General features: G+C 39.3%; 1 long non-coding RNA gene and 1 other non-coding gene across 2 annotated transcripts; both read left to right on the top strand.

The window, feature by feature from the left end:
- Positions 1 to 118: 118 nt before the first annotated feature.
- Positions 119 to 191, top strand: TRNAA-AGC (transfer RNA alanine (anticodon AGC)). Its single transcript has one exon. It is a non-coding gene; the product is annotated as a tRNA-Ala (tRNA).
- A 10591-nt stretch (positions 192 to 10782) lies between these two features.
- LOC148697813 (uncharacterized) lies at positions 10783 to 11966 on the top strand. Its single transcript, XR_015960569.1, has 4 exons — positions 10783 to 11077; positions 11212 to 11273; positions 11475 to 11620; positions 11765 to 11966. It is a non-coding gene; the product is annotated as an uncharacterized LOC148697813 (long non-coding RNA).
- Positions 11967 to 12157: the final 191 nt, after the last annotated feature.

Here is a 12157-nt window from a genome sequence, read left to right on the forward strand (position 1 = left end):
CATGAAACAAGTTCACGGTCATTCTGACGTCTCGGTCCAACGTAATGGTAAACCCGGTTCCCCGCTGAGCTTAAGTACGGAAATATAATGATTAAAAAAGGAAAAATAACAGAAAAAAGGGGATGTAGCTCAGATGGTAGAGCGCTCGCTTAGCATGCGAGAGGTACGGGGATCGATACCCCGCATCTCCATTATGTTTGCCTTTTTTTTCATATTTATTCAGACGGCTATTTAGCTTCTTGTCAATAATAAACGACGCCAAAGTTAGCGAATCACGGGCTGGAATTTCATATAACTAAAAGTACTAATATTTGTCTCTTATCGTTGGCAAGTGTTTATTCTTCTCTAAATATCAACTCGAACCCTAATCCAATTATCCAAGCATTAAAAGAAATTTAAAAAAAAAGGTTCTAAATGATTGGGCGGCTGCATATTCTAATGAACCGATTGACCAGAAAACTAGTTTACCAATCATGGTCCTCAAGGCCTCGTTTAGCAATATTGTATTAGATATCGAATAGTACTATTTAATATTATTTGGTAGTTTGTGCCGTTCCGTATTAAATTAACATCGAATTTTTATGCGGTCCCATTTATTTTATACGGCGCATGCCGGATAATTTATCCAAATCCTTGGTATTATTAGTCAGATTGTTGGAAATAAAATCACGATGGCTCTTTTTCCATCCCTTTCTCGTAGATTACTTTAGCACCATCCCGATCCATCTTCTCAACCAATATTCCATCTTTTCTCTCTCGATGAAAAGGAACTGGAGTTTGGGGGTGCGGCTGTGTATGGTTGTTAGGGATGGGGATTGGGTGGTGGAATAAATTGGAATTGGGGCTAATCGATGAATAGGCCGTTGACATGCATTTGCAGATACTCGTGGCAAATATTCATGGCAGCATCGTCTGCTTCTGGATTAAAGGTGGTGGTTTCTAGTGTTTTGTCCATCAAATCCACGGGCTCTAATACCAAATTTGATTTTAAAACTCAGTGCCATTAAATATTCTTCAATCTCTTTTGAGGAAGTAGATCAACATGATAAACTTTGATTCTTTGTTTAGTGACAACTTTTATTAAGGAAGAAATGCAAACAAAAACAAGTCTAAGATGAACTGAGTTTTTATTTTTATTTTTCAACTGAGAACAAATCTAATCAATACTCTTTAATTTGTTTATACTCTTAAAAAGTATAGATAATATTTTTATTTTTATTTTTTATAAAAAAAATCGGTATTTAATCCGATTTTGCACCAAACTCCTGACTAAATAGTCAACACGCGTGACTAAATAGTCAATATTATCTAACGATAGATTATCTTATCTACAGTCCAAGCTGCCAAACGAGACCTTTGTGCGTTGTTCAGTGTCCCATAAATTTTGGATTACTTGGAGTGTTCCCTGCATAATTAAGCTGAATAAATCATACATTATGAAACAAATCGGGGATTGCTTTATTTATACGTGTGTGTGTGTGTTGAATTAATCAAAATGTTTGAGTGGCGACATATGCACATCTTGTTGATTAAGTCTAATTATTTGTCAACTTGGTATTGAACAAAAAACGTAAGCTTCAACGCAATCTTACGTTCCAATGTCAACATATGGCATCGAAAACAATCGAATTAGATCAGTTTAAAATGAGTGCGACTATTGATCTAGCTGATTAACTTAAATTCATATAAGATATCTTGATCTCGAACAGAAGTGGGAATAAACATTCGTATTGGACGGAGCGCTCCACGTGAGATTTGACTGCTGCTAGTACTGGTACTCCTAATTTTGTTCTTTCTTCCACGTTTTGATCCCTTGATTTATCAGCATAACAATTTAAGCAACTAACTAGTTAGGAAGCGATAAGGTCTTCCATAGGAATTGAATTCCATTTAGTGTATGTTTCATCTGGTCTAATTATAATCGAATTTTAACTTCACAACTATGGTCGAAATCCATTTGATTTGGAAATCCAATCCAATAGAGTTAGCCAAGTTTGGGTTTTCATTATTTTAGTGTTTGGTATATATATTATCATATAATGGTGGAACAAGTGAACAACCACGTGCTTTCACGTTACAAAATAAATAATGACGATTATCCATCTGTTGTACTTAAGAATTACATGCTCCCATATTACATAATAAAATGTTAACATGTGTTAAAATTTGGTAGACTTCACAAGTGAAGGAGTGTTGAGAGTTTTGCACATTGAAGATGAAAGCCTTGCAGTGCTTAAAAATCGTTACTTACTCTACTGATAACTTAAATGATTTTATGTTAGAACTCATTGAAATGCACATTTCAATTGAGCAAAAACTTTTTGTCGATTTGGATCAGCATCATCTAATCCCTCGTTCCTATTTTTTCAGGTTAAAAACTCCAGCTTGTTGCTGCACTTCACAACTCTTCTATCAATTTGTCAATCGTTGGGCATATTATCGAAGCTTTGTTGTAATTGCTTTTGGTTGTGTCTCTCCATTCTGTTGGCAATGAATCCATCGATCTTTTCTCACATTTTTTGGTACATAGAAGAAAAGGTTAATCTCAGTTTACTACCTTGAAATTTATTAGTTTTCAACATTTCATACATCAAGTTTTTTTCATCCCAGTCTGATACCTAATATAGAGCAAAAAATAATCAAGAGGCGACACGTGAATTTTTAGGTGAAAATAACAAAATTACCCTCAAGGCACACCGGAATCCCTACTTGTGAGCAGTGGACAATTAGCCCTCAATCAAGTCAAAAGTGCTCAAATAGGTATTTATTTATAACTTATTTCATCAATCCCTCATCATATCTTCTCCACAAGGTAACCTCTAAATCATTCCTCTTTTATTATATCAATTAGCTAATTAATTAATTAATTATTCCATTAATTAGCTACTTAACCACAAATCAAGAACCTAATCCACAAAACCATCCAAGTGGCCGGTCCTTCCTCTCCCAAGGGGGCCGACCACACCCCTATATAAACCCCAACATTCTCTCCAAAACTCAATTCCAATTCTCTTACTAAATTATCTAAATTCTCCAAATACTTTTCCCTCAAAATTCTAACTTTGGCATCGGAGGTTCTTCGACCAAAGCCCTCCCCCATTCATCATGGGGGCCTGAGGATCTTGGCCTTGACCTAAGGTGTTATTTGTTTTGTACGTGCAATTTTGTCCAAGATCAAGGAGGAAGAAATTTGCATCCACAAATTGGTGCTTTCATTGAGAGCAGAGTCACACACTTGTAGAAGACTCTCGCATTTAAGGTTTTTCGTTTCCTTGCTTATTTGTAGATTTTTCGTACGTTCTTGTCCTAAGAATTTTTATTTCTAAAAATCCTTTGATAAAATGTAAAAGAAAAGTACAATAGTAAGAGATTTGGAAACCTTTACGAACGGAAATTCCAACGTTCAAAGAGTATAACCACATCGATCTACAAGGCTTAACATAGCGATGAGTGGAGCGGCACCCCCACGAAGCACCACGTTGGCAACCACCATGGCAACCACCCACGACAAGGCTCATAGCGGCACAACCACGGCCCGAGCCGTGCCACCTTAACCTTCAAGGGCCCAAGCCCTAGCCGAGCCGGCCCATGCTGCCCAAACCCAACACGAGCCCAATGCATTGCTAAGCCGAGCCCAAGCGTTGCACCTGTATGCACTACATACCGAGCAGCCCACTCTAGTGGCTTAGCCTGTTTCCGCAGCCCAACCTACTCTTGTGGCCTAGCCTGCTTCTATGGCCTTCCAAGAAGCTCAAATTAATCCAAGATTAGTTCAACAATCCCGGCTTCAAATTTCTAGGCCTACGATCGAATCGGGGGCATTTTCACCACATTTATCCACGGATTTGACATTTCCCAACTCAAATCTTGTGCTCGGAGTCTACCACACTTCCACTGCTCAAGGAGACACATTCCTTCCAAGCTCTTTCAACCCAAATAGAGAACAACACTTGTCTCGACAAGTCATAGAGTTGACGAGTGCCCTCGCACAGCAGATGGCCTTGTTGAACCAACTCTTGCATCACACCAATATGCAACGTGCCCCATATGAGGTGTTCCGAAATAGGACAAGGGTAGATGAAGAACCTCTCCAACATCGTCCCAATAAGCAGCCACTCGACCAGCTATGAACCAAGCGTTTGGGTAGTGTACACTCTCGATTGAGCCCCCGAGATAGTGTATATTCGCATCTTAGCACGCGGAGGAACGTGCATTCTCTACTAGGCCCACGGACGAGCATACACTTACGGTTGGGGCCACACTCTGATAATCAAGATGAACAGCCTTACAATTGAAGCGTTCATTCGTGACTAGGCCCGCAAAAAACATCTTCCATCTCAAGTCGGAGTAGGCAGCTGAATGACAGAAAGAAGCAGTCACTTAGTCTGGCTTAAGATCAACTAGCAACCTGCTAAAAATTCCCTCACCTCCTAGGAATGAACCACATGCACCGCAGCCGTGACATAAACGAGCCGAGCAAGTAGAAGATCAGCCTAGACCAGTAGGTCTCGATCGGAAGCATCCGAGAGCTCCGTTACCCCCAACAAAGGTAAATTTAGGAAGAAGTAGAGAGACTCTTAACCGAGCGATTGCATGATTTCCATCGTAACAAGGTCACCAAAGAGGCACTACGACGAGACATGACCAACATAAGTAGGTCATCTTCACGGACGAGATCGAGCAGGCAGAGCCTCTACGCAAGTTTAGCATGCCACATTCCACATCATTCAAAAGAGATGAAGACCCGGAGAGACACTTGAAGCACTACCGAAACGCAATGATCCTCTATCAAAACAACGACAATCTCATGTGCAAGATATTCGCCACCACTCTACAAGGCACTGCGCAAGATTGGTTCTACAACCTGCCGCCACAATCCATCCGGAGTTTCAACAAATTTTCTTTGATTTTCACCAAAGAATATTCATCATATCGCTCAATCAAGAAAAAGTCCTATTATTTGTTCAATGTTAAGAAGACCTTAAAAGAGTCATTTCACGACTATGTGAAGAGGTTCAAAGCAAAGAAAATAAAGTTAGTCGGATGCAACGACTCGATAGCTAGAACAGTCTTCCAAAAAGGACTCACAACAGATCACTCGCTATTCGGAGAATCGATCATGAAAGAAGATCTAACTTTGGCAGACTCTTTCGCTCTGGTAGAGAAGCATGCACTTTGGGACAAAGTTCGCCGATGCTCATTCAAGGCAAATTCGAGCGATCTTGAATATGAAGTCCCCCACTACTCTGAAGGAGAGATTCAAGGTTTAACTAGATGAGCAGCCGCATCTGAAGCAACAATAAGCTCTACCCTTATACGAGAAGAGTTGGGGGCCCAACTACCTGTATTCCACATTTCAAAAGCTCTCCTTGATGCGGAAACTAGCTACCAGAAATTCAAAAGCTAACTTTGGCGATAATTGTTGCAACTGGAAGCTCAAGTTTCACCATGCACTCCCACTATTCCAACCAATCCAAACACGTGACAATAAAGGCATAGACATTGGTGGATGAAAAGTTTTTTGACGAAAGCAAAAACTCGACCCAAAAGGCTAGCCAAGGGCAGACAAATACTAAAAGGACATACTCGAAAACAAGTTTTGTCATCGTCGCCCCAAAAGATTCTACATAGGAGCAACATGTACCAGCAATTGAACATCACCTTCTGGTATGTGTCACACGACCCCAGCCTACCATTGCTCCATAATTTAACTCTATAGTGGCCCAATACCGACAGTTGAGCATCTCCTACTGCGTGAAAAGTAGCATGTCTGCCATTGGTTTATAAAGTCTAAGGTTAAGGTATGAACAAAAAAAAGGGAAGATGAAGAAAAATGAAGGAATCATTTTTATAAATGACTAGCAAAGGTCGAATGAGTTCAAGCAAAACAAGAGCTACAAGGAAAACAAAGAAAATCCTAATGGCTACCTTGAAGACTGCACTTCAGCATCTTAGACATCCCACGACTACTCGGTCACCACACCTTCAACAGCCGCGACACTCTTAGCAGCAGCATCATCCAATGCTTCACCCCCGGCTGCTCCTGCCTGGGCACCAACTTTTCCAACTACTTCACCAATGGAAGCCTCAAAAGTAAAAGCAATCAAGTCTTCCAGAGAGAGAAGGTCTCGAAACCTCGAGCCCAGCCTTCTTACCCTTCAGCTGCTCATTCTCCTCGAGCAAACAAACACGGATGCAATGCAGCTCATCCCATTCCTTCTTCAGACTTTTTTTTATCTTCAGTACACCTTGAAGTTCCAACACTTGGGGTTCAAGCCTATCGACGATTCTTTTGAAGTGGATTACTTGATTACAAGCAGCAATCAACTCTTCATCCTTTGTATAAACAGCAAAACGAAGCAAAGAAACTGCAAACTTAAGATCTTAAATATGAGGTATGTAACATCCAATCTCATTCTCTGCACTTTCATACTTAACTTGGATTGCGTCAAGCCTAGTCTTCAAGTCAATAATCTTTTGGTGAGTGGTCTCAAGCTGTAGAGAAATGAAGGTAGAAATATTAGACCCCTTCAAAACAACGAGCTCAAAATCCAACATTTCGATCTTCTCGACAGAAGAATAAGTTTCAACTGCCACAACCTTTGCCACCTCCTTGGCAGCTTTGGTATCCTCTTGGTCAATGAGCATAGACTCAACTGTCAGAATAGCCGTTTTATACATCATTGCAAGTAGAGCAGTTTTCCTATACTCGGCCGTATGCTTCGCAAAGGAACTTGGGTAAACAATCCCTCTAACGTCATCGACAAACTTGGCACAAGCATCCATGTCTTCAAGCAGATTTGGTTTCAAAAGCGTACAGATCTCAACAGCCTCCCCAGAAGCAAGCTTAATAGATTTCTCACAGCTGCCCATGTGAGCAGTCTCATCTTTCCTAGTAGGCGAATCAGTCACATCAGCAAAGAGAGTGAGCCTTAGCGCCACTTTAGCAACAGAGTCCACCTTATCACTCTTCAAATAGCAAGTCTATCCAAAGGTGAACCGAACTTAGCTCCTAACGGACATCTTGGTATAGACTTCGGCACTGAGGATATAACAAGACCTTTACACTGAGCAATCCTATCAGCAATCGTACTAGACATTCTCGACATGGTAGGCGCCACATGCTCAGATCTAGCAGCCTTATTTTTCTTCCCATTGGAAGATGTCATGTCAATCACAAGCTTCTCAGCAGCAGGTGGACCCTTATGAGCGGGGAAGATTTCTTCTTTCTACCTTCATTCACAGTAGGCTCCACGATAGTGATCAGACGAGCCAAGGCATCCGCCTTGATCCTATTTACCTTCTTTCTCAAGAGCAGCCCACCTTTCTCCCGGCAAAGAGAACTAAGCAGCCAACATCATTCACAGTACTCAGTAGGGGAGCTTAACTCATACTGGTTTTTCCCTCATTTTTTTTCTCTCGGATTAGGAGGCAGAAACCTTGCATGCCCAGCATTCTAGCAACCCATGAGGCACGCGACCTCCTCATTTTTCTCAATCGCCGGCCTAGCCCACATCAGGTCCAAGAGCCCAAATGACATGAGCCATGCGACTTGCCTAGCACTGTGCCCCAACACTACAATCCGCGACCCCAACCGCACAAGCTGCCATTGGCTCTAGCCAAGTCGAGCAACCCAAGCAGTGGAGGCTTTTGGCCAATTCCAAAAATCAATTCCAATTCTTTTGCTAAATTCTCTCCAAAACTCAATTCCAATTCTTTTGCTAAATTCTCCCAACATTTTTCCCTCAAAATTCTAACTTTGGCATCGGAGGTTCTTCGGCCAAAGCCTCCCCCATTCATCATGGGCGTGTAAGGCTCTTGGCCTTGACCTAAGCTGTTATTTGTTTTATAGGTGCAATTTTGACCAAGATCAAGGAGGAAGAAATTTGCATCCACACCTAAAATCATAATTATGTGACACTTTCATACATCTCTTGAGTTTTCTGTTATAACATTCGTTAACTAATGATGTGGCGCCCACATGGATAATGATTGCCCACATGTGTGCTTTGGCGCCACGTGGACATTAAAAAAATTAAAAATTAAAAACTAGGGTAAATCTCAGTTTATACTACTCTGAAATTTCTTGGTTTTCTACATTTCATACATCAAGTTTTTTTCATCCTAGTCTGCTACCTAAAGTGATAATTATTAGACAGTTTCATATATATGTTAAGCTTCATGTTAAAACAGCAGTTAACTTGTGATGTGGCACCCACGTGGACAATGACTAGGTGCCACGTGTCAACCAAGGGCTCATGTGAATATTAAAAAATAAAAAATAAAATAAAAACGAAGGGAATTAAAACACCGAGTTCCCAACGAGTTTAAAACTCAGCCTGGGCAAACTCGGCCTCACCCGCCCCCAACATGTTAGCGTAAAGATCAAGGTCGAGTGTCAAATTCGAAACAACGACTCTTGGATAGCAGCTCAGATTTGGAGTTAACTTGTCAACGACGGGGACAGGGTGTAGTCCATGAGGTAGTACGAGAATTTGTTCCCAAACAGGCGACCCAATTGCTAGGAAAACGAGATGGGTCTTCTTCTTAGGTTTGCGATTGGAGCAGTAGGTGTATGTGGAGCAGTTAAGCCAAACGAGATCGCTATCGATATCAGGGACGAGAAAGAAATGATGTGGAAGGGTGCCAATGTGGAGATCGACGAAGTACGGTCCGAAGTTTCCTGTTATCTTAGTTTAAAGTAGAATATTGATTGTAAGAAAATTCACTTGTCATCGTCTTCTTGTTCATTATCTTCTTCAAGGGCTTCTAAAGATGGTGGTGTGGCATCTTCAAGAATTTCCTGGGGAGTCTGACCTTGGAACTTATCAAACTTGGCGGGAATTCTTAAAGAAGAAGAAGACTTGGTGAGTGAAAATGCAATAGAAAAAGAAAGGAAGCAGAAGTGAAACAAGCAGTTCAGAGATGTGGAGGATGCCATCATTGAAGTCGGCCACTGAGACGGGAAGAGATCCCCTTCGGATCTCTCCTACCAAAGCTCACCAGTCAATTAATCTGGGTCTTTGAAATTGGATACAACGGCTACAAACAGGCCCCCCCTTAAAAGTTATAATAATTTTAGTTATTAGATCAAATTTCAAGGGTACGGATTAATTGATTGGTGGGCTTTGGGAGGAGAGATCCGAAGAGGATCTCTTCCCCACTAACACCACCATTACTTGTACAAAAGTTGCAGAGATTTTATTTTTTTTATAGATAAATATTATTTTTATTTATTTTGTGATTGACTTGAGTCTTGAGTGATTTATACATTTTAGAAATAATTATAAAATGCACTACTAAAGTTTGAGAAATGCTAGCAACCTTCTCATTTATTTTTTCATTTCAACTCTCTTATTTCTTTTAATGTCACGTGTGCTCTATTAGCACCCAAAGCTATAATTTTAATTATATTAAAAAGAGTGAAGTGCCGATTTAGTCATTAAACTATCATCTCAGTGAAAATTAGGTCCCTAAATTATTTTTTTGGTAAAATAAGTCCCTAAATTCATTAAAAATTGCTAATTTCATCCCTATCATTATATTTAAAGCTATTTTATCCAATTTTTCGTCAACTTAAGTCACTTGACACACTTTAGAGTGTAACACTGTTATTTTCTCGCCTATAAGCCCTTAACATTTCATATAGGTTACAAATCAAACGTCTATTTACCCTTCGAAGTTAACTTACACTATTTCTTATGAAAACCTACCAATTTACCCTCTAAAGTTAACTTTATTTCTTTATGAAAAACTACCAATCTACTATCCAATGGTTATCACATGCAAGTAACATGACTTAAATTGTCAAAAAACTGAATATAGTAGCTTCGAATATAATATTAGGAATGTAATTGGCATATTTTTATAATTCAAAGATTGATTTTTCTCAAAAAATAGTTTAGAGACCTAATTTTCACTGAGGTAATAATTCAGGGATTAAATTGGTAGTTCACCCTATTAAAAATTCTACAATTTTTCTTACTTTGTTAGTATAATTAAAATTTTAGTTTTTCAATAAAACAAAATAATTAGCTTTTTAGTTTGCGTGCTAGTAGAATACACTTGACATAAGTAGAAGTGAAAATGTTGAATAAGAAAGAAAGTGAGAAGGTTGCTAACATTCGCCGGAAGTTCTAGAAATAATTTCCGTAAAGGGATATGGTCTTTCATTTTTTATGTATTAATCGAAAAAGTGTTAAAAATATCAACCAGTCAAACTACTAAGGCATATAATTTCATAGGCTTTTGTTAATCGTTTATGTAGCATGCGTGGAGCTTACGTTTTGTATTTGAGGATACTACCGTGAGAAGATTAAAATGTTTTATCGCCTTATTAGAAAGTAGAATCACACTTCAAATTGTATATGCAATTGAGTAATACTACGTAAACCAATTTTTTAGACTAAATTTACAAATAATATAATGTGTCCCCATTAGAAAATAAGTACATTAATCAACACTTAAGCAATAACATAATCATCAATAATCACATCAAAATTTTAATTTAAAAGTTGATCTTCTTAACATTACCCTTTGCAATTAGTCCTACTGGTAAACGACGTGAATGTTGCATCCTATTAAACGGACGACATGAAACTAAGCGTGGTTTTGCCTTCTCACCGACTGGGGCCTGTTGGGCCATTTCGAAGTGGTCCACCGAGAAAATTCTTTATAGCCGTTAGAAAGAAAGAGCTCCCTTCCATTTAAACCGACGGCACAGATTCACTCAATTCAAACTTGAATGCAATCAAAACACTACCCTCACAAAACCCTCCGGTATATAGAAACGGTCTCTCTCTCCTTCTCTCTCTAGCTCTCTGAGATCTTCGCCTAAAATTCTCAACTCGCATTCTTGCTGTGATTCGATTCAATGGAAGGTACTCTCCTGAGTGTCCCCTCTCTCTCTCTCTCTCTCTCTCTCTCTCTCTCTCTCTCATCAATTATTTCTTGTTTTTTATTTGATTTCTTGTTAAATCGTGGAGCGAGCGGTGTCAAACGGTGGAAATATTCCCCCAAAACTGCAAAGACTTCGTTCCAAATCACGACTGCAAGCTCTCTTCGACCTTTGAAGCAGGTTCTTGTTTTCGTTTTATTTTAAATTTTTTGAATTACAAGAAAATGTTGAATTCGAGGTTCGGATTCGATTATTACTAGAAAATGTAGAATCGAGGAATTTTCTGATTCAATTTCATCCCTCTTTTTCTGCAGAGTCAAAACCTAAAACCCTAGAGCTATTACAACCCAGTTCGACAGTGACGTGAGCGACGAAGGTGGATAATTTCTGCAATTCTTGGTTTTTTAATCTTTAATATTCTAAAAGAATTTGGGAAACTTTTCAACTAAACTGTTACATTGTGAATTCCAATTGAGTAGTTGAGTTGTAAGAAAATGGAAATTTTTTTTTTGTTTTTTGGGGGGGGGGGGGGGGGGGTGTCATCGAAGTCATGCTCTGATTATATCATTATTTTCAGAATGCTCCAGATATTGCCACCAAACTCGTCGAGTGAGATTCTGATTTGATTGGTGAGAGTAGCACGTCGGAACTCAACAAGGTTCTCCATGTCGGATGGTCCTTCCAGTTTTCCAGGAGATCACTGATTTGACTACCAAAATTCAGGTAATTCTTTGTTCTAGCATTGTATTTTGTTAACGTCGCTTTGAGGAAAGCTCAGAAAGTGATTGGAAACATTTGTATATTCTTTCTGTTTTGAATCTTTCGACAAATTCACTAAACGTTTTTGGTTTTGTTCTCATGCTTTAGGATTTGAAGAGAGAGCATAATGCCTCGTCTGATGAAGTCAAGCTCACCAAGAATTTCTTTCCGGACCCTGCAGTTCTAATCACCATTCAGCTGCTAAGTGAGCCTTTTGTTTTAATCACTCACAATTATTTTCTAACTTTCCTTCTCTCTTTGATTGTAATTTGTTGTTTCTGGATATCCAAATCCATAAGCTTCATCGGAATTGCCCTGGTATGGTTTCTGAAAACTCACTTTATAACTGTTGTTTGCTGTGACTGTGCTTAGAAACATGCATAGGAGTTAACTGCTAGACAAACAAGATTAGGAATGATTTTAGAGACCTAGGAATTCAATGAAAGACTAGGAACCCATATCTGCTTGTCTGCTTTGACTGTCCTCTGAGTGAAATTCGAT

Source organism: Pyrus communis, chromosome 3 (genome assembly GCF_041283825.1).
Source record: "Pyrus communis isolate YQ-2024b chromosome 3, ASM4128382v1, whole genome shotgun sequence".
Classification (NCBI taxonomy): Eukaryota; Viridiplantae; Streptophyta; class Magnoliopsida; order Rosales; family Rosaceae; genus Pyrus; species Pyrus communis.